We start from the raw sequence: 25,726 nt of genomic DNA, 5'->3' as shown, positions 1-25,726 counted from the left end.
GTGTCAGACCCACCATACTTGCTCCGGACACTGCGAGAGGGCTGTACAAGCAATGATCACACGCACGGCACAGCGGACACACCAGGAACCGCGGTGTTGGCCGTCGAATGGCGCTAGCTGCGCAGCATTTGTGCACCGCCGCCGTCAGTGTCAGCCAGTTTGCCGTGGCATACGGAGCTCCATCGCAGTCTTTAACACTGGTAGCATGCCGCGACAGCGTGGACGTGAGCCGTATGTGCAGTTGACGGACTTTGAGCGAGGGCGTATAGTGGGCATGCGGGAGGCCGGGTGGACGTACCGCCGAATTGCTCAACACGTGGGGCGTGAGGTCTCCACAGTACATCGATGTTGTCGCCAGTGGTCGGCGGAAGGTGCACGTGCCCGTCGACCTGGGACCGGACCGCAGCGACGCACGGATGCACGCCAAGACCGTAGGATCCTACGCAGTGCCGTAGGGGACCGCACCGCCACGTCCCAGCAAATTAGGGACACTGATGCTCCTGGGGTATCGGCGATGACCATTCGCAACCGTCTCCATGAAGCTGGGCTACGGTCCCGCACACCGTTAGTTCGTCTTCCGCTCACACCCCAACATCGTGCAGCCCGCCTCCAGTGGTGTCGCGACAGGCGTGAATGGAGGGACGAATGGAGACGTGTCGTCTTCAGCGATGAGAGTCGCTTCTGCCTTGGTGCCAATGATGGTTGTATGCGCCACAATCAGGACTGCATACGACCGAGGCACACAGGGCCAACACCCGGCATCATGGTGTGGGGAGCGATCTCCTACACTGGCCGTACACCACTGGTGATCGTCGAGGGGACACTGAATAGTGCACGGTACATCCAAACCGTCATCGAACCCATCGTTCTACCATTCCTAGACCGGCAAGGGAACTTGGTGTTCCAACAGGACAATGCACGTCCACATGTATCCCGTGCCACCCAACGTGCTCTAGAAGGTGTAAGTCAACTACCCTGGCCAGCAAGATCTCCGGATCTGTCCCCCATTGAGCATGTTTGGGACTGGATGAAGCGTCGTCTCACGCGGTCTGCACGTCCAGCACGAACGCTGGTCCAACTGAGGCGCCAGGTGGAAATGGCATGGCAAGCCGTTCCACAGGACTACATCCAGCATCTCTACGATCGTCTCCATGGGAGAATAGCAGCCTGCATTGCTGCGAAAGGTGGATATACACTGTACTAGTGCCGACATTGTGCATGCTCTGTTGACTGTGTCTATGTGCCTGTGGTTCTGTCAGTGTGATCATGTGATGTATCTGACCCCAGGAATGTGTCAATAAAGTTTCCCCTTCCTGGGACAATGAATTCACGGTGTTCTTATTTCAATTTCCAAGAGTGTATTTTATGATTAATGAACTCTTGTCATTTTTGTAAAAGATTAAACCGGTGTTCTTACATTAATCACCTGCCACTAACTGAAAACAATAATGACCGGGCCACTATTTCATTAGTTTTGCTTAGAGTTCAATTTTAATTTAAGATTCTGATGAAAGTGATAACCTCCAGTGTAGGCTAGCAATAACAACCACTGTCAGAGGGCAGATCAATTTAGCAGAAGCATGGCCAGACAGACATGGGGAAGGCTTACAAGTTAAAGCGATTGCTGTCAGGGTGTAAACTTGCGGTCATATGTTGTCTTTCAAATCAAACCGCAAGGCCAGTGTTGTCTTGCGTCCTAATAAAGACAGAGTTTCGAACTGCATTTCAAAACTTCCAGAAACGTTGGGATCGGTGTATCTGCTCCTACGCCCCTAAGGCGATTAATTTGACGGCTATGGTGCAGAAAAAGATCTAGGTAAGACGTAATAATTTTAATTAATGTACGAGGGGCGTCTGAAAAATCCGTGCAAAAATAAAACTACTTACGTGTTTGGGGTAAACCTTTCTTATTTTTCGACATAGTCTCCTTTTAGACTTGTACACTTCGTCCAACACTGTTCTAATTTGTTGATTCCTTCCGAATAATAGGAATTGTCCAAGTGTGGTAAATAGCTATTAGTTGCTGCAATCACCTCCTCGTTTGAATAAAATCTTTGTCCCGCCAACCATTTCTTGAAATTGGGGAACAAATGGTAGTCCGTGGGAGCCAAGTCTGGAGAGTAGGGGGGGGATGTGAAACGAGTTGGAATCGTATTTCCACTAATTTTGCGACCAAAACTGCTGAGTTGCGTGCTGGTGCATTGTCGTGATGGAAAAGGACTTTTTTGTGGTCCAATCGTCGGCGTTTTTCTTGCAGCTCGGTTTTCAAACGGTCCAGTAACGATGAATAATATGCACCTGTAATAGTTTTACCCTTTTCCAGATAGTCGATGAGGTTCATTCCTTGCGAATCCCAAAAGACAGTCGCCGTAAACTTTCCGGCCGAAGGAATGGTCTTTGCCTTTTTTGGTGCAGATTGTCCCTTGATAAGCCATTGTTAAGATTGTTCTTTGGTCTCAGGAGTATAGTAATGTATCCATGTTTCATCCACAGTGACGAAACGACGCTTAAAGTCCTGCGGATTCTTCCTGAACAGCTGCAAACCATCCTTGCAACACTTCACACGATTCCGTTTTTGGTCAAGCGTGAGCAATCGCAGAACCCATCTTGCGGGTAGCTTTCTCATGTCCAAATGTTTATGCAAAATATTATGTACCCGTTAATTCTAGATGCCCACAGCAATAGAAATCTCAGGCACCTTAACTCTTCTGTCATCCATCACCATATAATGGATTTTATCAATGATTTCTGGAGTCGTAACCTCCACAGGGCATCCAGAACGTTCAGCATCACTTGTGCCCATATGGCCAATCCGAAAATTTTCAAACCACTTATAAACTGTTCTAATCTAAGATGCACAGTCGCCGTAATGTTTATCAAGCTTCTCCTTAGTCTCATGAGGTGATTTGCCTATCATAAAGTAATGTTTAATCACCACACGACATTCTTTTTCGTCCATTTTTTAAAAATTACTCGACTTCCTTGATTCACACGAATGACAAACAGAAAGAAATAGACCAATATGGCTGAAATTTGGTGTGCGTTCCTTCCAAAGATGCTACTAACTAAATATGACCTACATATGCGCCGTTGGTGCCATCTCTCGGACTATGCACGGACTTTTCAAACGCCCCTCGTATTTCGGCTTCTTTTTGATAGCACCAACTATATTTCTCTCAAAATCTGCAACCAATCAAGGTTTCGCTACGAAATGTTCACTGACATGAAACTACGAAAGAAAAGGATTGATTAGGACAATTTTTGAAAACTAAACTTTTGGAGATTTTTCCTCTACCACGGAAAATGACCTCTTGTGTAATATGTGACTCTTTTGTCGCTTGTAGTAAATGAATTTAATTTGCTAGTTCCTGTACTACCATACTTGCCGGCAGTGTAATCATATACAGTATCTACTACAATTTTCATTTATGTGCTGCATAAACGTAAGCCATAAAAACACTTGATGGTGATAACATGTTGCTGAATGTGCAGTGATAATTTTACTAAAAACTGTGCCTGAAAATGAGTTTATTCCTCGTAACATATAAGAAAACAAAGTGTGACACTTCTAGATTGAGCAACATCCGAAATAATCTTCAATGTAGAACTACGCTCTTTATTACGTGCAGGAGAGTTTTTAATGGTAATCTGTCGCTACTTAAACTTTTTCAATTAATCAATATCTTACTGATTTTATGCATATGTTCTCTGGAGTTCCAGAGAACATGGATACCTTCTCTGAAGTACTATGAAGCAACTAATCTAAACCGTAAGAGTTGGACATTCGAAATAATTGGTATCTTGTAGTATGCACAGGGAAATCAAATGATAATATGAGACACTGATCGCGTAGTATCTAACTTAATTGCAGGCTAACTACGCGATTTCTCACTGCACCATATTGATATATTATTTGCTACGCAACATCGAGCAGTTCTTCTGCAGTTTTCAAAACATATAAAAATTTGGCCCAATAGGAGAGAATAAGTCGGCGAGGAGGAGAGATCAGTCAGGTTTTCCCCCAAAAAGTCTGATAAGAAGCAAAATCTGCGTGTGTGCATGTGTGTTTTAATTGGACGAGCGCTAAACGGCGAGGTTATCAGCGCTCAGCAAAATCCGTGTGGTCGTTCTGGGTAGCTCTTATGATGGTTATTAGTTTCTAATGCTTCAAGCCCCGAACGTTCTCTGTTCTCCGTGTCCTGGATTCAGTATTTCAACATATATTGAATTCATATCGTCGGTTTCTAAATATAATTGCAAAAAAGGGGAGTCTCTTTCTTAAAATTTCCACGCATATGTGATCTTCAGTGTGCCCCTGTACTCATATTTACTGTATAGTACAATCTACATTCCTGACAAGTTAACTTGTACAATTCGCTTTTATAGTAGTAGAACTGTGTCTCTGGCTGAACATATTTACGTGTATGGCTCCGTGATGTAGTCGGCCAGTGAGTAACTTCATACTGTGAAGATATCGTAAAATTTTGTTGTCAAATTACTGACAAATGACGTGTCAAAAAATAATAAATGTCCTTTCCAGTAACCGTTAACACTCACGCACGTGCTGTTGGCACTTTGCATTAATTTTAGTTACGCGGCGAATTTATTGATATAGACGTATCATTAGGCATTCATGAGAGTATAAATATAACTGTACATAAGTAAGTGGGCTTAAGCATTAGCTTTTTGCACTGTACTGTAATCTTGGCGTGTAATGTAACTTAAATGTACTGTTGGTTAACTACGTTAAATACTACGTAAGAATCATATGGAGCATTATTAAGTGACAGTGCTATGAACCAGAGACATCAATAGCCGGCCGAAGTGGCCGTGCGGTTAAAGGCGCTGCAGTCTGGAACTGCAAGACCGCTACGGTCGCAGGTTCGAATCCTGCCTCGGGCATGGATGTTTGTCATGTCCTTAGGTTAGTTAGGTTGAACTAGTTCTAAGTTCTAGGGGACTAATGACCTCTTCAGTTGAGTCCCATAGTGCTCAGAGCCATTTGAACCATTTTTTTTTTAGAGACATCAATAAACAAAAAAGATATATTTTTCTCTCTGCGGCTGTTTAGCTCTTCACAGAGATAATTCCTGCTGAAGCTTTTTGAGGACATTCGCTTGATCTTCACAACACATTAACCACGAGTTTCGATGAGTGGATTTGAAAACAAACTATTCAGGACTACAGAGTAAACAAAATACAACACGTAATAGTGAACAGAGAAAGAAAAACAATAACAAGTAAATATTTTAGGCTGTTGCTTACGATGTAGGAAAAAAGGACTTGCACTCTATGTCCTCAATTATTTGCTGGATGCATTTCAATCTACATTCCCCTCTACAGTTTTTACTCTACATAGTTACTCTAGTACGAAGCAAGTTTTTCCCTGGTGCCTGAACACATGTTCTACCACCCTGTCGCTCCTTGTTGTGTTTTCCGTATGTCCCGTTCAGTGGAGAACCTCCTAATTCCTCACCTTATCAGGCGACCTAATTTTCAACATTCTTCTGTAGCACTACATCTGAAACGTTTGGATTTTCTTGTGCGCCAGTTTTCCCACTGTCCGTGAGTAACATGCATACGAAGCTGTGTTTTAAAGCACAGTCTCAGAAATTTCTTCTTCAGTTTAAGACTTCTCCTGGCTAGGAACGCTCTTTTCGCCTGTGCTAGCCTGTTTTTTCATGTTCCCCGCACTACACAAATCATAAGTTTTTGTGCTTCTAAAGTATCACGATTACTTAACTTCGTCTACTTCGTGGTCTCCAATTTTTATGTTAAGCGTCTCACTATTCTAATTTCTGGTATTTCTAATTATTTTCGTCTTTCTTCGGTTCACTCTCAATCCACATTCTTCACTGATTTGACTTTTTATTCCGTCCAAGAGTTCTTCTTCAATTTCGCTGAGGGTAGCAATGTCATCAGTGAATGTTGTCATTGATATCTTCTCACACTGACTTTTAATCCCATTCTTGAACTGTTCTTTTAGTTCCGTCATTGTTTCTTCTGTGTATAATTTGAACACTAGGGGTGGAGGACTGCATCACTGTCTTTGGCCCTTTTTAATCCAGGCATATCGCTCTTGGCCTTCGAGCCTTATTTTATCCTTCTGGTTCTCGTGAACATTGTAATCAGCCATCATTCTCTACTTACTCCCATTTTTCTCAGAATTTCGTACATCTTGAACCATTTTCCACTGTCGAACAAGTATTTCGGTTCGAGAAACCATATGAACGTGTCTTGATTTTCCTCCAGGCTTTCTTTCATTTTCGCCTTCCAACAGATCCTCAGTTTTCTTTACCATCGCTCTGTTTATAAATTTTATTAGCAAACTGGATGCACGACCTGGTAAGCTAATTATGTGACAGGTATCACACTTATCCACTCTTGTTATCTTCGGACTTGTGTGCATGATTTTTTTCTAAAATCTGATGGTATATCGCCTGTCTCATACACTCTGCACACCACACTGAATAATCGTTTGGATGCCTCTTCCCCCTATGATTTTAGAAATTCTGATGGAGTGTTATCTATCCCTTCTGCCTTATTTGATCTCAAATGTACCATACCTCTTTTAGATTCTGAGTCGCAAACTGGATCTTCCATATCAGGGGAAGGGAAGGGCCAGTTCAAAGATAATGGTGCAAAAGCTAATTGTTGTTGCAAGTTGATCTTACTGGATTAACAGGATCAAGTTCCCCCACACCCTTTTTTTTTTATCTCAGTTTTGTGGGTTTCGTCATTCATTTGAGTGAAAGGGTCAGGGTCTTTCTCTTTGTAAATAACAACAGGCATTTAGTAAAATTCTGGGTTATTTAGAATAATTTTTTTACAAAAATTTCTTTTTCGAAGTTACGGTACAATTGTCTATTTTATTCATTTTTTAACAGTTTGACAGAGAATTTATACAGAAACAGAGATACATCAGGGAGACATTACTGTGTTTCCAATTGATTAATTACATACTTTTATACAGTATATACAATACTGGGGAAATGGCGAGACTAACTGGTACGATTCGCAGCAGGTGAAGAAAGAGACATGTACACAGCAGTCATATATATACACCTATGACATGTGGTCGTTATTACTACTCTACGAATGCATACAGTACAAAAATATCCACTCATATTTTCTCTCTCTCTCTCTCTCTCTCTCTCTCTCTCTCTCTCTCTCACACACACACACACACACACAAACACACACACACACACAATTAAGAAAGTGAATCCTAACCCCACAGATGAATCATTTGTCTCACGATGTGACAATCCAACTTTCAGCTACGGTGCAGTACGGATCTCATGGCTTCACGATCTAAGAACTACTTGGTGCACCAAGTGCAGAACGGCGCCGAAATCCTCAAGTAGGCACCTCTAGTAATCTTCGACCGAGTGAGCCTTGAAGCAGCATAATGCACAGCCTTACCTATTTTTCGTTGGTGCCTGTGTCTGTACACTATGTTTGCACTTTCGATCCAAGCCCCACACGCTCACAATCTGTGGACTATTCCTCTCATCTTTCATCAGGACATTTACCTTCTTGTTTTGAAGCCTAATGCTGAAAGGATAGTCAGTCACATATCCACATCTGTCGAATGCTTCAGCGTGGTATCTTAGTACTTGACATGGATCACGGCCTTATCCTTATAAAGCAACTTTGGATCGCCAGGATTTGGTATTGCTAACTGATAGCGGAAGTAGTACATGTAAAAGTCTAGAAAGGTCCAGAACACACGTACTGAAATAGATTGGTTTTGTGATCTCCACCATCACAGATAAAGTTCAGCCCCGCGACAGACGGGATACACGACAGTCAGGATGGGTGGTGTGAATTCGCCACCCACAGGTGTGTTGGTGAGCGGGGAAACCCCATACAACGTGAACTACAACAGACTAACAACTAACTTTAGAAAACTAGTAACAGTGCACTGCTTCACAAAGGGTGGAACAAAAAAATGGCTCTGAGCACTATGGGACTCAACTTCTGAGGTCATTAGTCCCCTAGAACTTAGAACTAGTTAAACCTAACTAACCTAAGGACATCACAAACATCCATGCCCGAGGCAGGATTCGAACCTGCGACCGTAGCGGTCTTGCGGTTCCAGACTGCAGCGCCTTTAACCGTACGGCCACTTCGGCCGGCAAGGGTGGAACATATTTAATTATATTACCATTTAAGAACCAAACATAAATAAATAAAAAAACAACCATCTGCCCAATCAGCGAATATGATGATAGGAAACAAAACAAAACACTTAAAAACTGGGAAGTGCTCTTGCTACAGGAATCTGAAAACTAATAAAGCTTACGTGCCCACAAAATTAATTAGCAGTCAGCTACTTGTACTAATTATGCAACAGGATGATTGGCCCACACATTGTACTGGCATTGTTTGGGACAACAACGGTGTTAGCATTGTCAGGCATGGTGAATACATCGACAGGTTCAGTAGTGACACCAGTATTATCAACCATGGTGACACTGTAATCAAGAAAAGTATATGCATTAGTGACAGGCCGACTCACGGTATGATAGGTATGATATTAATGAAAGGTAATGTGCAGACACTTCTGTCATTCCTGCAAAGGAGAGGCGACATTAATAAGTATCATGTAACAGACATACGCAGTTGTTAATAATAACAGTAGTAATAATAATAAAAACAACGCCCAGTAGTTATTTTGAAAATCATTGGTGTTGGTACAGCTGCACAGGGATTTCCATCATTCATCATCCTCTGCGCTGACCGGATTATTGACTTTTAATATTGCACCCAGCTCAGTGTTAATATCGATCTCATTGTGGGCAAGTGTGATATCATTTGGAGTAATGGCTCCCAGTATTTCATCAGTATCAATCAGATTGTGAGCATGTGTGACATCCTTCAGTTAATGGACTCTAATATCTTATCCAGCTTGGCTTAAGCGCTGATCTCATTGTTAGCATGTGTGACATGGACTTACTCTGTAGAGAGAGTTGTGTGTACATCCTCCAGCCTCATGGCTGCAGTCTCACTGAAGAGTTCTGGAAGAAAGGAAAGCGTTACAGGAGGAAACTATCATGCTATTATTATTATTATTAATCACGTGAGGTATATCTTACATTGGCAAAATTCGCATTTTAATGGTTAAGGATATATGCCAAGTAGCTGTATTACCTCTTCTAATTCAGTATTCTTTAATTTTATCCTGGGTCAGACTCTAAACCGAGTGATGTCTTCCAACAAATCATCGCTTTTATGTAGACGACAAGGTGACAAGTTGCAACTTGAAGAGATAAGTAATAAGGCCACCAGCAATGGCTAATGTCTTACCTCTCTTCTCATAGTGCAGTGTAGGTGGTGGTCACAGTGATGAAAGAGTGCAATCGTCTTATTAATCCCCCTCCCACATGTGGGGTCTCAAATCTACGTCGCCCAATCACAATGCTGGTACTAGGACAAAGGGGCCCATATTTTTGGATATGGGTGATGGATTGTCACTGCTGTCTTATTGCTGTCAGCATGATTCAGAGAACCATTACATCTTATCTAACCATCTGGCACACACCACTGTTGTAATAATTCTTTTTATTACTGCTTGTTGTCTTATCACATAGAGGTGGCAACAGTGCCCCATTATCGCAAGGAGCTATACCACGCCTGCACTGCGAGGTAGTAGGATGCAGAGGTTGGCCCTGCAGCTGTTCTTGTGCCACGGTTGCAGCTTGTACCATAGAGGCCCTGTGCTGAAACAGTCTTACCTCTATGTGGTGGGTATGCCTCTATCAGTATACAAACATGCAGTCATGAAGAATGTGCACCTCCCAGTTGGTTCTCATATAAAATGACTGGGGTTTTTCCATGTACAGAGCAGCTCCAGTCGGTCCATGTCAACAGACTGCTATGGACAAATGACGCTTACAGAAATGAACTGAACAGACGCCTAAAGTTATAACTCCAGTCCACTACCAACGGCCCAGATAGTGTATAATGAATGTTTGATTGAAACCCGTAAAAGATGTAGGAGGAAGTGCAATAAATGAAAGTAAGTTGATCTCTAGTCCTTAGTCCTATTCAAACCCCAAATTAGGAATTTGTTGAAATGGACAACACCAGTTAAGAAGAACAGTATCATTTGTTGAGAAACCAAATTCAAAATATTTCTACATTGTCTAAAGCACATGTATGTCACTTACATGTCAAAAATACATTCTCCTGAGTCGTCAAATGATTGGGCCATTAATAACTTCAAGGTTCCTTATTAAAACATTTTTGAAAAATCAGGAAGCCTTGACACTTTTTCACAGCCTTTGATGTAAACACTGTTACCTGTTTGATCAAAATTTTGAAGTAAATTTGTAATATTTTTGTACTCCTTTCCAACACGGTTCCACCGTTTTCTGTGGTGAAAACACGTTAACTAAGCAGCTGTCCATCAATGTTTGGCATTCGTGACTACTCCAAATGGTCTGTGCAAAGAGAAGATAGTTGATAACGTTGACAACAGTCGACCATTGTTGTCAAATGCAAGGAACACAACGGCTTTGGATACATATTATCCGCACCTGTCGTAAAAGCCCTGCACATCCACAACATTGTTTGCACGTTGATGGGCCATCAGGGAATGCCTCACTTGTGAAGCACATTGAGACATTTATGCCAATCACTGTACGATTTCTGTGAGAGATGAATAATTAACATGATGATGCAACATTAATGCATATGCTGGGGTGTGTGGTGGAACATTGTGTAATGATTGAAACTGAATATGGATGTCTATAGGGCCTGATTTGATACTCTCATTCTGATTTGAGAAACCGAGCAAAACAACAGTACTAAATCGTTAAAACGCTTAAAGCTGAGAATGCATCCTATTTTAACACCCTCATAGTATGAAGAGCAAAATCTAGTGTACATATCATACAGTAGATCGATATTTTTATAGCCCGTCGGCCAGAGTGGCCGAGCGGTTCTAGGCGCTTCAGTCTGGAACTGCGCGACCGCTGCGGTCGCAGGTTCGAATCCTGCCTCGGGTATGGATGTGTGTGCTGTCCTTAGGTGAGTTAGGTTTAAGTAGTTCTAAGTTCTAGGGGACTGATGACCTCAGATGTTAAGTCCCATAGTGCTCAGAGCCATTTGAACCATTTTTTTATAGTCCGAGTCAGTCGTAATTACCGTAGGGATCATGTGCAGAATTCAGAAACAGTCTTTCATCTATTAGTGCAAAGTTGTCGAATACAGTGGCATTCTTCCTCACATTCGCTTTCCTGTCTGTTTACAGCGACAGAAAAATGAATCAAAACTTCTCTAGTTGAACTGACATTTTAATCACCCAACTTTGCTCTTGAAGCCATGAGTAAAACTGAATATTTGTAAAGTTACCTTTAATGGAAACTTAATGGCAGTTCAACACTTGCATTCATTGCTTGTAAAAGTCTCATACGCTCCTTGTCTGATACAAATAAATGGGGCACTTTCCACACAAACATATCGAGCAAACCGATATTCTCTTCTCTCTCCTCTTGAATGTACACATTTTTATCCACAGTACCTCAGACGAGAATCACTTCTTGTTTAACATTCACAATTATACATTTATTATCTTCAAGACGACTTATCGATTTACCTTTGAACCATGCTACTTTTTGTGAAGCATTCACTCCCAGAGTTTACGTTGATACATATGTTTTGAGGGTCAATGTGACTCCAACATTTCTTGCGCAGTCGACCTCGATACCATTAAGGTCATATCTTATTTCTTGCAATAGGAAGGCAAACGCATTATGCGAAAGTTGCGAAGTTGCAGCTGCAGGGCTTCCATTGCTCTTCATAAATTTATCTTCCAGGTATAGGAAATTGCTACTTCGAAATTGTAACTTATCTTCATATTGAATCAGAATCAATATCTTGTCTTTATAATTAAATGTTGCTGGAACAGCAGGTATGTGGGAGAAATACTCCTGGCAACTTTTCATATTCAGCTAGAGCTGTTACATAGTGTGAAGTCACTGCACAGTTTCAGTCCTGTCGACTAAAGAAACTCATAATTCTCAAATATTATCACATTATACTCACACTTCTGCCGTGAAGCGACGTACTGATGTCGGTGTACATTGCTTCTATGCTTTATACCCATAAGTAATATGACCTCCTCTTCTTGAAAATTAACTAGATTCCCTTCCTGGTCCACAATGTTCAACTCGAGACAGTCTAGTGTCTGAACAGTCACTGGGAGGTATACCAGGCTCCTCAGCACCTTACTGAGTTTGTATCCTGGTGCCACCACAGGGAAAACCAGTAGATTGTGTGAATTAATGGGTTTTTGAGATACGAATTCGTTGCTATGTTACACTCAACATGGATTATGCTAACTGGGAGCATGTCCACAGCTGGACCAAACACCTAAATTTTCTCAGCATCACTCTCGAAAACATGGCTCCTTGAGTATCCCGATAGTGGCTATCTTGGACTTCCCTTGCTATAGTTTATTGTGTATTTTGTCATGTTTATCTCTGTTTCAAACATATTAATGTTTGTACGTAACTCAGACTCTTTTACACATTGTTTAGTAATAACATTTAGACCATGGGTTTCGTATGAGTGTAGGAATATTTCCACAACTTCAACTCCACCAAAATGAAGTTTATTGTTCACCTCGGTGGTATTTGGAATACTGTTGTATACATCCAGACCAATCAACGTAATTCTCCACTCCCCTTGCTTAGATATATTGGCAGAAACTAAGCAGCACTTAATGCCGACGAACATTCTTTTGACATCAGCATGCACAATAACACATCTAAACGTCAGCTGACACAATGATATGCATGCTACTTGTTTCTGTGCAATCGTAAGGAAGAACATTGAGTAGAAATGTCCACAGATGTGTGAATCAAAGCCTTGGTAGCATCGAAAATTGAAGGACCCAAAGCCACTGGTGGAATAATGGCAACCATAAATCCCTGTACATGTCGAAGTAGCACAAGATTTTGTAATATGCGCAACCCATTACATTTCAGAAGCCTCTGAAACATTCTTTAGATTTCCACATTATCTCTGACAGTGTACTCCACAGATCTGTATTTGTACGTGCTCTCTCCGATGGCATACCTAGGTTTTTTTTATATATAAATAGACCAAGTCCTTTCTTGCACATTTTTAAATATAGCTCTTTCCCAATGGAGATGGCCTGCTACATCCTTTTACTCCTTTTAGATTCCTGTAGTTGGTCCTCTGCATTTTGTGCTTTCTTTACTGTTCGCTACAGCAGCCACTCATCCTACCAATGAAACGTTTGCTGGTAGCCCCCTGCAGAAGCAGGAATTGTGGTAGAAACGGAATAATTCCACCAGATGTCTTAGGTAACGATAGAATCCTATGCATTTTAATGTGTCTTCTTCCTCTTACTCCCTTCTGCTTCAAGGAACTTTTTGTTACTACCAGTAGTGATTTGCTGCAGTTTTCTGAGCATTCTATAGGTTTTTCCCTTCTTCTCTTTCTTTAGTGTACGATGAGTGGCGTTCATGGCATGTTGAAAATTTACCCAAGCACGCAATTTACGTTTGGCGTGCATCACTTTATTAAATATGACTGCTGCGATACGTCGTTTCATGTTATCTCCAATATATTTTCTTGGCTGTCTGAGCTAAAATCCGACCAGCAGTGTACCGTTCTGCCAGACCTTAATTTGCAGCATATGCTAAATCACGATTCTTGCAAGCATCATCAAGTAGCTTAATCCTTTTGTCCAGGCCCACATAAATTGCACCCAGGAGAAGGAAATTCAACTGCCAGTTTATCGAGAACACTGTGATTACCTCTGATGCGCTTCCTAGCAATCATAGTGCGCTACTGCACTGCCTGAGTTATGTATCATCGGTGGAGAGTAGGCATTTCTGTAGAACGTGGTTGCAGTTTACATTGATGTCTTGCATGGGTGCATCCACTCATCTGTGGATAGCACAGCTTCTGTGTATAATCACCACAACTTAGTATTAGTATTTTCTGTTTATAAATCTAGCATTTTATCCGAACAGCTGTAGTATCAATACTGTATTACTTCGTAATTAACATCTGAACACTAACTACTATTACAGGAGGAAGGAAGGAAGGAAGTGGCGAAGGCATTCTGCTGGCATTGGCAGCAGTGTTAGTTGTGTTGGGATTGGGATTGGTGGGGGTGGTGCCTGCAGCAGCAGTGGTGGCATGGCGAGGAATATTGGCCATCTTTACATAAAGGTTCAAATGCATGACTGGACATAGCGGCCTGTTGAGACAGACTAGTGGCTAGAAGGCTAGACGAGCGGGGCTTCCCTCCAGCCAGCCCCCTCCCCCCCCCCCTCCCTACCCTGAAGTGGTCACAGTGGTAGCAGCACTAGCGGCACAGTGATAGTGGGTTAATTGTACATATCACTGCTTGGCACATGCTTTGCTGCACAGTGCAGCCCTGCAGAACCGACGCTGATGACACTTGCCATGCAGCAATATTTTGTGTAATATCTACTTTTTAACATGCTTTTTCATCGGACAAACTCGGCTACAAAATGTCTGATTGAAACGACTGGGGAAAATATAATCTCATTTGTAGGAGATTCTTATTGTATTTACACTTGTATATATTCTTTCCATTCATTATTTTTCTACAATATTTTGCGAATGATTTCTTTCTATAGCTCTTAAATTCAGCCTGAATTGTGTTCAAACCAATAGAAACAACAACATGCATGTATATTATTATCATTATTATTATTATACAAGGGCGATGTACTTGAGGACAATATTATGGAAATGGAAGAGGATGTAGATGAAGACGAAATGGGAGCTAAGATACTCCGTGAAGAGTTTGACAGAGCACTGACAGACCTGAGTCGAAACAAGGCCCCGGGAGTAGACAACACTCCATTAGAACTACTGATGGCCTCGGGAGAGCCAGTCATGACAAAACTCAACCATCTGGTGAGCACGATGTATGAGACAGGCGAAATAGCCTCAGACTTCAAGAAGAATATAATAATTCCAAACCCAAAGAAAGCAGGTGTTGACAGATGTGAAAATTACCGAACTATCAGTTTAATAAGTCACAGCTACAAAATACTAACGCGAATTCTTTACAGACGAATGGAAAAACTGGTAGAAGCCGACCTCGGGGAAGATCAGTTTGGATTCCGTAGAAATGTTGGAACACGTGAGGCAATACTGACCTTACGACTTATCTTAGAAGAAAGATTAAGAAAAGGCAAACCTACGTTTCTAGCATTTGTAGACTTAGAGAAAGCTTTTGACAATGTTGACTGGAATACTCTCTTTCAAATTATGAAGGTGGCAGGGGTAAAATACAGGGAGCGAAAGGCTATTTACAATTTGTACAGAAACCAGATGGCAGTTATAAGAGTCGAGGGGCATGAAAGGGAAGCAGTGGTTGGGAAAGGAGTGAGACAGGGTTGTAGCCTTTCCCCGATGTTATTCAATCTGTATATTGAGCAAGCAGTAAAGGAAACAAAAGAAAAATTCGGAGTAGGTATTAAAATTCATGGAGAAGAAGTAAAAACTTTGAGGTTCGCCGATGACATTGTAATTCTGTCAGAGACAGCAAAGGACTTGGAAGAGCAGTTGAACGGACTGGACAGTGTCTTGAAAGGAGGATATAAGATGAACATCAACAAAAGAAAAACGAGGATAATGGAATGTAGTCAAATTAAGTCAGGTGATGCTGAGGGAATTAGATTAGGAAATGAGACACTTAAAGTAGTAAAGGAGTTTTGCTATTTAGGGAGTAAAATAACCGATGATGGCCGAAGTAGAGAGGATATAAAATGTAGACTGGCAATGGCAAGGAAAGCGTTTCTCAAGAAGAGAAATTTGGTAACATCGAGTATAGATTTAAGTGTCAGGAAGTCGTTTCTGAAAGTATTTGTATGGAGTGTAGCCATGTATGGAAGTGAAACATGGACGATAACTAGTTTGGAGAAGAAGAGAATAGAAGCTTTCGAAATGTGTTGCTACAGAAGAATGCTGAAGATAAGGTGGGTAGATCACGTAACTAATGAGGAGGTATTGAATAGGATTGGGGAGAAGAGAAGTTTGTGGCACAACTTGACTAGAAGAAGGGATCGGTTGGTAGGACATGTTTTGAGCCATCGAGGGATCACAAATTTAGCATTGGAGGGCAGCGTGGAGGGTAAAAATCGTAGAGGGAGACCAAGAGATGAATACACTAAGCAGTTTCAGAAGGATGTAGGTTGCAGTAGGTACTGGGAGATGAAGAAGCTTGCACAGGATAGAGTAGCATGGAGAGCTGCATCAAACCAGTCTCAGGACTGAAGACCACAACAACAACAATTATTATTATTATAAGTTGTAGCTTTATTCATCCATAGATCTCTTTTTACAAGGATATAGAACATGTCAAAGTATTTGCAAGTTTAGACCAATTCAGAATAAGCTAATTCGCATATACATACATTTACAGACTTCTAGTTAGAGACCATCATTAGATTTACTCCTGCTATACAATACTTTTCTTACAAATAAATTAAATAATGTAATGCCACGCTGTTCACTCATATCTCACTATCAGTCACTGCACACACTTTACACGCATTGTTTCACAACACTTCACTCACTACACACACACACAAACACACACACTCTGGTGATCTCTGGTCCATTTTCTGTCCATTTTCTGTACCACAACTTCCCATTTTCTACCCTGAAAAACTGAGTCAGCATCCCTCTATAATGAGTGAGGTGTTGAGCTCAGAAAGAGGAAGAGGTGTTAGTATTGTGCAATGCATATCTTGGGAGTACGTTTTTCTAGAAAAGGAAAAAAAGAAGGAAAAAACATGGTATAAAAGTGTTATGTAGAATGTTGGATGTTTTATAATCATTATTATTGTTTATTTGTATAACATTTTTTTTACCAAACCCCTGCTCTGTTTCATCTAAGTAGTCCTTCAACGTATAAAATTTATTGTGTAACAGGTACTTTTTAGCTCCCTTTTTAAATAAGTGTATTTTTGCAATTTCTTTTATCTCTTTTGATAATCTATTATACAGTTTTATTCCTTGATAGAAAATGGTATTTTGAGTTTTATGTTTATTTTTTCTTGGCAAATGTGAGTCTAGCTCTTGTTCTGTGGTCATGGACAGAACTGTTTGTGAAGTAATTACAAAGGTTATTTTTAATGTTTATGACAGACTGGTAAATGTATTCACATGGAGCAGCTAAAATCCGCAGTGTTTTGAACAGATCTTTACAATGAACTCGACTACTGTTTTTAGTTGTTATTGTTATGGCTCTTTTCTGGAGTTTGAAAACTGTGTTTATATTTTGTGCATTTGTTCCCTAAAAAAGAATGCCATAGCTAAGAAATGAGTGTACATATGAACAGTATGTAACTAAAAGACACTGCATGCTAGACACTTATAATAGGATTCTAAGGGCTTGCCGATGACATTCTGTTTGCAAGTACCTTTGTGTGTTCACACCACTTCAACTCAGAATCAATATTCATTCCTAGAAATTTTGCATTGGTTACACAGTCTATAGAGGTGTCATCTACATTTAATTTAACATTGTCATTTTCCCGCTTCAAACTAAAATTTATGGCATTAGCTTTCTTTACGTTCAATGTCACTTTATTGCTTACTGACAAATCTTAAACTTCGTTGAGAGCTTCATTTGCTTTCTCTGCAAGGAGTTCTCTTGTTTTCTCAGTGACTATAATATTGCTGTCATTGGCGAAGAGAATTTTTTCACCATGAGTAACACTACTAGGAAAGTCATTGATGAATATCAGGAATAGTACTGGTCCATCCATATATTCCAGTCCTACAGATATCCTGCTTATGGTGTGAACTGTGTAGACGGTGTCGCTGGAGGAGTCCAGGCATTTATACAGCGCTCTAACTGCTTTATATTTACACTGTAGTTGCGAAAACAGTCTAAAAGGTCATAGTACGTAGCTCTGATGTATAGATGGCAGTGGCATAACTTGTCTGTCACAATCACTAATACTCAGTAAGTTCACGCAAATTGACGACACTTACGTATTTAATGAATACGCATGTGTCTCTGGAAGTTATTTTCAGCATTGCCTCTCCATACACATAGACTATAGATACCTTCCTTTCAAACATATGGACATTAGTAGAAGTAAGTCACAGGTCGTACTCGGTCGTCATCTTTCTCCTGCTGTAATCTGTCATACTGCCCAAGTAGTCCCACTTGTGCCTCGTACACTTCACTCTCGTAATGAACCATTGGAGATTCTCTTCTTCAGTCATTACATTAAAGTCACTACCAGGCACCAGGCGTACGTTCACACTTGTAAATCTGCTAGCAGTCAAAAGTTAGGTGTGCGAAAGTAGTAGCTGCCGCTTCTCTGACTGTAATGGTTGAGGGTAATCTGATAAACCTGGAAGACCACCTTTTGGTTGCTGTCGTTGTGCAGTGAGTAGGAAGCTGTATACCTGTGTAATCTGGTGTAGCATTTCGGTTAGTACAGCATCAGGGACCTTTGTGCTGTTGGAAGAAAAAACATGACAGTTTACCACATAGGATGTTAATAACAATAATTTTTTTCATAATACTAATAAGGGATGGACAAGTACTTACACTTCTTTTTATTTGCTCCATAGCTGTTGGCAATTCATGGTGATTCTTCCGCTACAATGAAGGTGTGTATGATAATGCTTATGCAACTGAAGCTGTGTCAAGATGGGGTGACGGGGCATCATTAGGAATTCAGGTGAGAAGATTTGGGATCGTTTTAACCTAATGGAAGAGCCGCGGTCCCCATATAACTGCTTCAGTGTTCATAATCTTTAATACGTGCCTTTATTAAAATCAAACGAGTTTTTAAAAAATATACACTAAGACTGACTGAGAAGACTTAAGAAAAATGACTTAAACAGTTACCACTAATTATGAGCCACCAGATTTTAAAACTAATTAACTACAGTTAGCAAAATTCACTGAGCAGTTTAATTGAATGATCTTTAAACTGCTGTCATTAATTATGAACACACTGTCACTGAGTAGAGAGCAAAGGTAAATAATTTTAAATACAATTAACAGTCACTGAATAGTTTTTTTTCAAAAAGTCGATACACCTCGAAAAATAATTAATATTCTTTAACTCTTCAAACACGAAGATTTCAAACTTACAGCAGGCTGTACTTACAGTACAAAGCAAGTATGGGAACGTGAATGTTAACGAGTTATAGAGAACTCTATTTATAACAGTTTTTTCGGTATATGTTCAAAAGTAACAAAGCTGTCAATAATTATTTAAAAAATCAATCGCTAGATCTTTTTAAGGCCAACAACTTCCTTTGTTTAACATTTTTCGACCAGAGCTCTACTATTTACATATCTATGAAAAACCGGTTTTTTGCAGCTTTGCGTATATTTTGGCCATATTCGCCATCTTGGAACGAGTTTTACGAAAAAAAGTTTTCTGTTTAAAATTTAACTTCCGATGCGCTCATAATTATTGTTTTCAGGTAATAGTTTTTTTTCAAATTTACATTACGCCATCACTCAACGCTTGGGCTAAATAAACTGAATGCCGCCATGTGGCGTTGTTGACACGTTGCACATAAGGAAAGTTTATAACCAGAGCAAAGGAGAATGAGGAGCTGAAAAACGTGAAAATTTCCTGACGTTAGCGAATTTGCCAGAAGCAGGTTGTAATGACTCGGCACTTTGGAACCAGTATCACAGAAACAGTGTAGCTGGTCGGCTGTTGGAGTCGATGGAAAGTGATTGAAGGAACATGAAATCACAAAAGGCGACACACAGAAAGTGGAGTTCGGACGCTTGTCCAGTCTGTATACGAGGGTAGACGGCATTCTGTGACGGCTCTGACGGCAGAGTGTACTGATCGAGCAGGCCCAAGTATTTCGGAGTTCACTGCTCGGCGCACAGTGTCGAAAATAAGGCTCTGCGGCAGAACAACCATACGTGTTCCCATACGAAGATGGTATCCGTTCTTTCGAACATGACCGAAAGAACAGATACCATCTTAATATAGTTCAGGTTAACCGGCCATTGATGATCTTCTTCTTCTGTGCTGGATGCACACGTATTGCTCGAACTCTTACGGGGCTCGGTAAATTTGTCTGCCGCAAGTAATAAGTGTAATGGGCAGGGGCACTACGAATGTAGTGTATGGAGCGTGCTAGGGATAAATCCCTGCAGTCGCACTATCCTCTGTGCCCTCGGTGACTCAGATGGATCGAGCGTCTGTCATGTAAGCAGGAGATCCCGGTTCTAGCCCTGGTCGGGGCACACTGTACCCGTTGATATATATCAACGCCTGTCGACAGTGTAGGGTCTTGATTTAATTATCATTTCATACGTGTTTCGATGTTGACCAAACGATATCGTCAGTTACTATTACAGTGACCACGGCATCATCGACATTAGGGCGTGGGTCAATAGAAACCTGTAGCCTGTGTAAAGGGATGATCGTCTTATAAAGTGGAGGAATGAGAATTCGGGTGAGATTCCGATAATCGCGTAAATGAAACAGTGTCAGTCAAGAAGTTGTACTGTCATTATTGTGATGTTAGTATAAAAGGCAGACAGTTCTAAAAAAGGGGATGCGTTACATCTGTGGCTGGAGTTTGGAAGTAAACTGGTTATCTGAATCGGAATGTAGTCTTCAAAGTGAAGCTCGAAGTTAACGAAATTCTATAAATATGACTTTACTGTCCCTATACGTCACCTCGCGACTCTATCTCACCCCAGCAAACTGTAGCAGGAGGCTGAAACGCCTGCAGAATCAGTCATTGGCGCCACACCAACGACTCTCGCCACCGGATAAGTCAAATCAGCCCGACATCTTTCGATGTCACTCAGCTCACCTGCTCCGGGCTGGAGTCTCTCGAAGATTAAGCGATGAAGGCTCTCTGCGATCAAGACTTGAAAACGAAGTAATTTTTTATTGAGTGCTTACTGAGAGGAAAACTAGCATTTCAGCGTTTTTCACTGTATACTCTGTTCGTATTGTCTGGGAAACGGATCTTAAGAGCGCCTACCTGTAAAAATATTTCTTAAGAAGTGCAAGTTCCCTTCGCTGAGGTTAACTTCAGACTGTTAATCAGTAATGTGTCTCATAGTATTTCGTGGTGAAAAATGGCATCTCACTGTCTTTCTATCCCTGTCTGTGGTCAATAAGGTGGGTCCTCATCGACATACACTCATGCTCATAAATTAAGGATAATGCTGATACATGGTGAAACAACGTTCTGGTCGGCGGGCGGTTTGCGGGTTTAAATCACCTCGATGTAAGACCATGCGATGTATTTGACCTGCGGTCGTCATACAGTGGCGCTGGCAGCAGTTCACATACACAGAGATGTGTTGGTGCATGTCAGAGTACGGTGCAGCGACGAATTGTGATGGCCTGGAGGCCTGGCACGAGCATTCCGGCCTTTCGGATGTTCGAGGAGTGCTGTGGCTTCAACACCTGGCGAATCCAAGGTGAAGCCATATCCATACTCTTGGGGTTGTGCGACCACCCCTAATTACAGGTGTCCGACGTCCTCGGCAGACTGGACAGGCGGCGAACTGTGGCGGAATGAACATCCGACTTTAATGCTGGGCAGAGTACGAGTGCACTTAGTGAATACACAGTGCAACTATCACTCCAAACAGTGGACCTCAGCAGCTGACGACCCGCGCATGCGCCAATGTTAACACAACGACATCGGCAGCTACGACTGAATTGGGGACGGGGCAATCGGCACTGGACGTTGGAGCAGTGGCAGAACGTTGCATGACCTAATGAATCCTGATAGCTTCTTCATCATGCCAATGGGAGGGCGTGAGTCCGACGTCTTCCAGGGGAACAGTTCCTTGAGATGTACTGCGGGACGGAGACAAGATGGCGGGGTCCCCATTACGCTCTGAGCAACGTTCACACTGGTCAAATGGAATATCGTACACTGGTTGCTGACCACGTACACTCCTTTATGACGATCATGTTTCCCAACGGCTGTGACATTTTTCAACAAGATAATGCGCCATGTCACAGGATCATGGGTGTGATGGAGTGGTTCGAGGAACACAGTGACGAGTTCCAGTTGGTGTGCTGACCCCACAAGTCGCCAGATCTGAACCCGATCGAACACATTTGGGATGTGATTGAACGTGAAATCAGAATTCATCGCTCCCATCTCCAAATTTACAGGGATTAGGTGATTGTGTGTGCAGAACTACCAAGACCTCATTTCTTCCACGCCACGACTCGTCGTAGCTGTTATCTGTGCCAAAGTTGGACATACCGGCTATTAGTAGTTGGTCATGATGTTATGGCTGATCAGTGTACATTAGACTATGGCAGCCGTTCTGATGTTCTGTAAACATTTAGCTTTTGTGAAGTCAGTATTTGGTGGTGTCTCATTTTTTCAAAGGTGCCCCGAACTGGTTGTCACTCCGTTTCCTGGGTGTTATCTCTAACGGCAGGTGTGTGGTGTCACCGCCAGACACCACACTTGCTAGGTGGTAGCTTAAATCGGCCGCGGTCCATTTAGTACATGTCGGACCCGCGTGTCGCCACTGTGTGATCGCAGACCTAGCGCCACCACAAGGCAGGTCTCGATATACGATAGAGCACTCGCCCCAGTTGTACGGACGACATTGCTAGCGACAATACGGACGAAGCCTTCCTCTCATTTGCCGAGAGTCAGTTAGAATAGCCTTCTGCTAAGTCCATGGCTACGACCTAGCAAGGCGCCAATTGTAACAGTGCATGTATCTTACGAGTCTCATTTGTATAGTTCAGAGAGATGTATCACAAGGAGTAAATAAAGTTAAGTATATTCCAAAGCTACGTATTTTCTTGATATCAGTCATAACGTATCTTGTTCCAGACTTGACGCCAGTCGGCGTGTGTGTACGCGTGCCTTTCTTTCGGCTACTTCAGTGTGGCGTAACAGTCTTGTTACGTCACAACAAGGTGCATTCCAAAGAAGCACAGTTTTCTACGTTTTATGCATAGTAGTGCCTTCCTGGGCCCTGCTAAAGACAGAGTTCCTTCTCTTTCGATTTCTGGGTGGCGAAACGGTCGCCGCTGTAGGTCTCACGCCACAGGAGATCATACGTGTGTTCCTTGCTGTGTGCCCGACACCCAAGCACGATACTACAGAAAAAGAGTCCTGTGGACTGTATGGCATTGAACTGCACCTCTCCTGCAGCCTCGTTCTGCGAACTGCTTTGAGGGTGGTCGCTCCGTTTGCCTGCACGACTCTGCAGCTCGCCCGAGCACTGTCACCTTGTCCCATTCTCCTTTCAACGCACTCTTACTTATTTCAAGCGTGCAGATTAGAATAAAAATGTAAATTACGACAACTGCCTGCTGAATGTCACATTTCTTGTTGACGATTAATTATTCCAGTGCAACCGATCTTTATATTCTGATCTTATATACGTCATTGGACAAAAAGGGAAGTAGGAGTAATCCGCTGAATTACAGGTCATATCACTAACGCCGATTTGCAGTAAGGTTTTGGAACATATATTGTATTCGAACATTATGAAGTACCTCGAAGAAAACGATTTATTGACACATAGCACGGTTTCAGAAAATATCGTTCTTGTGAAACACGACTAGCTCTTTATACTCATGAAGTAACAAGTGCTATCGGCAGGGGATGTCAAATTGATTTCATAGTTTTAGATTTCCAGAAGGCTTTCGACACCGTTCCTCACAAGCGTCTTCTAACCAAGCTGCATGCCTACGGAGTAACGCCTCAGTTGTGCGACTGGATTCGTGATTTCCTGTCAGAAAGGTCACAGTTCGTAGTAATAGACGGAAAGTCATCGAGTAAAACAGAAGTAATATCCGGTGGTCTCCAAGGAAGTGTTATAGCCCCTCTATTGTTCCTGATCTATATTAACGACATAGTGTAACGCCGGAAATGCATATCCTCCTATTTCCATCTATTGTAGAATAATTTTTTTTCCTTATTTTGTTACCTGAAGGTATGACATTTCTGTGTCTTTATATAGTGTAATTGTTTTACTATTTGTATATATATATATATATATATATATATATATATATATATATATATAGTCTATGTATAATTGGTTTGTTTTGTAAATATTATTTGTATTTTTACGCTGGGTCTGGCCTAGGGAAAACTATGCTATCGAACGATTACATCGATAGGTCGTGTGGAGAACCAAAGTGTTTAGGATCTTTGGTAGTGTTAACTCTGCCGCATGGAGCGCGGGCAGACGGGGTCTGGCTGGAGTAGAGCGGTGGAGCAGGTGTGTTGTGTGACACTCCCGCGAGTTGCCGCGCTTTCGGGGTTTGGCAGCATGTAATTGCGCTCGACTTGCTATGATAGTTTCTGACACGGTGTCGCGGACGGCAAGCGTTAGCTGACACACACCAAGAGCCCGTTTCGGCTGGAGACCGTGTCGAGAAGAAGGCGCGCCAACATCCAGCTTCTGCAACAGCGACGGCCGACAATGAGTGACTGTCGCCACCTCCTCAAACGACGACTTTAAACCTTCAATCAACCAACAAGGAAGAGTGGGAGCACGTAAAGTCTTAGAACTGTATGGCAGACCTCAGCTTTTCAAACTGTTGCTACACAAAAATACAGCTTTGTTGCTCATTGTCCCAATTGCATTACCAAGCAGCGTCCCTTCCTTTTCTGGAATGAACCCGAGTGTCGTTGAAATTCATAAGCCAGCATTAAAGTAATATCATTCCATTTCACTAATTTAATTTCAAAGTTCAGTTAAAGTATTAATAGCTGGCTACAATATTTAGATTACACAAGCAGAAATTAAGAGTGCGAGTTTTGTTACCATATTTTAGCTTACCTGTGACTGCAGCTCAGCTTGGTACATACTAAATTTTACTATTGTTAATTGTTCAGGATCATTTAATTCAAGGTCAAAGTTAAATCTCTTATTCTAAATTGCGTAGATTCAAGTAGCTTTTGAAATGATTGTTGAGGTAGCGCAAGACTAACCTTATTTTATTGAATTTCGTAGTGCTTCAGAAACAAAGTTCACTATTAATTTCAGTCACTAAATTAACTTTCAATTTTCTGGTTTTATTAATTCTTTTGCTAAATTAAGTCAGAATGTTGCGAAATTTATTACGTCTGACAAACATTCAGTTTTTCACAGAGCAAGTGTCAACCTTCAGTTGCCACGCTTTTAGTGCTAATTATATGTGCATTAATCTTTCATTTTCAGTTATTATAGTAGTTGTCCATAGGACTGGCGACCGTAATTTTCCCCAAATCTCAAATATCTAATTAATGCCAATTAATTGTTAACGTAACGACCGCACATTTACTTTCTTTATTAATTTTACCCTTTTCTCAAAATTAATTTTCACCAATTTCATTTGCTTTTCTCCTTTCATTTAGATGTAACCCTTTCCTCCCTCTTTACCGACAAATTACCTTCGGTGACGATTGATTTTCCCAAATTTCCATTAGGTGCACGCGGTTTAATTTTTCACTGTCATTAGGGTCGATAAGTTACGGGGAGGTTACAATAGGAGACAATCTGAGTAGCCGTCTTAGATTGTTTGCCTACGATGCTGTCATTTACCGTCTTGTAAAGTCGTCAGATGATTAAAACGACTTGCTAAATGATTTAAATAAGATATCTGTATGACCCTGAATAAGGAAAAGTGTTAAGCAATTCACATGAGTACTAAAAGAAATCAGCTAAATTTCGATTACGCGATAAGTCACACAAATCTGA

Source organism: Schistocerca serialis, chromosome 4, assembly GCF_023864345.2.
Source record: "Schistocerca serialis cubense isolate TAMUIC-IGC-003099 chromosome 4, iqSchSeri2.2, whole genome shotgun sequence".
In the NCBI taxonomy this organism is placed as follows: Eukaryota; Metazoa; Arthropoda; class Insecta; order Orthoptera; family Acrididae; genus Schistocerca; species Schistocerca serialis.
Note: the sequence above shows the minus strand (reverse complement) of the source record.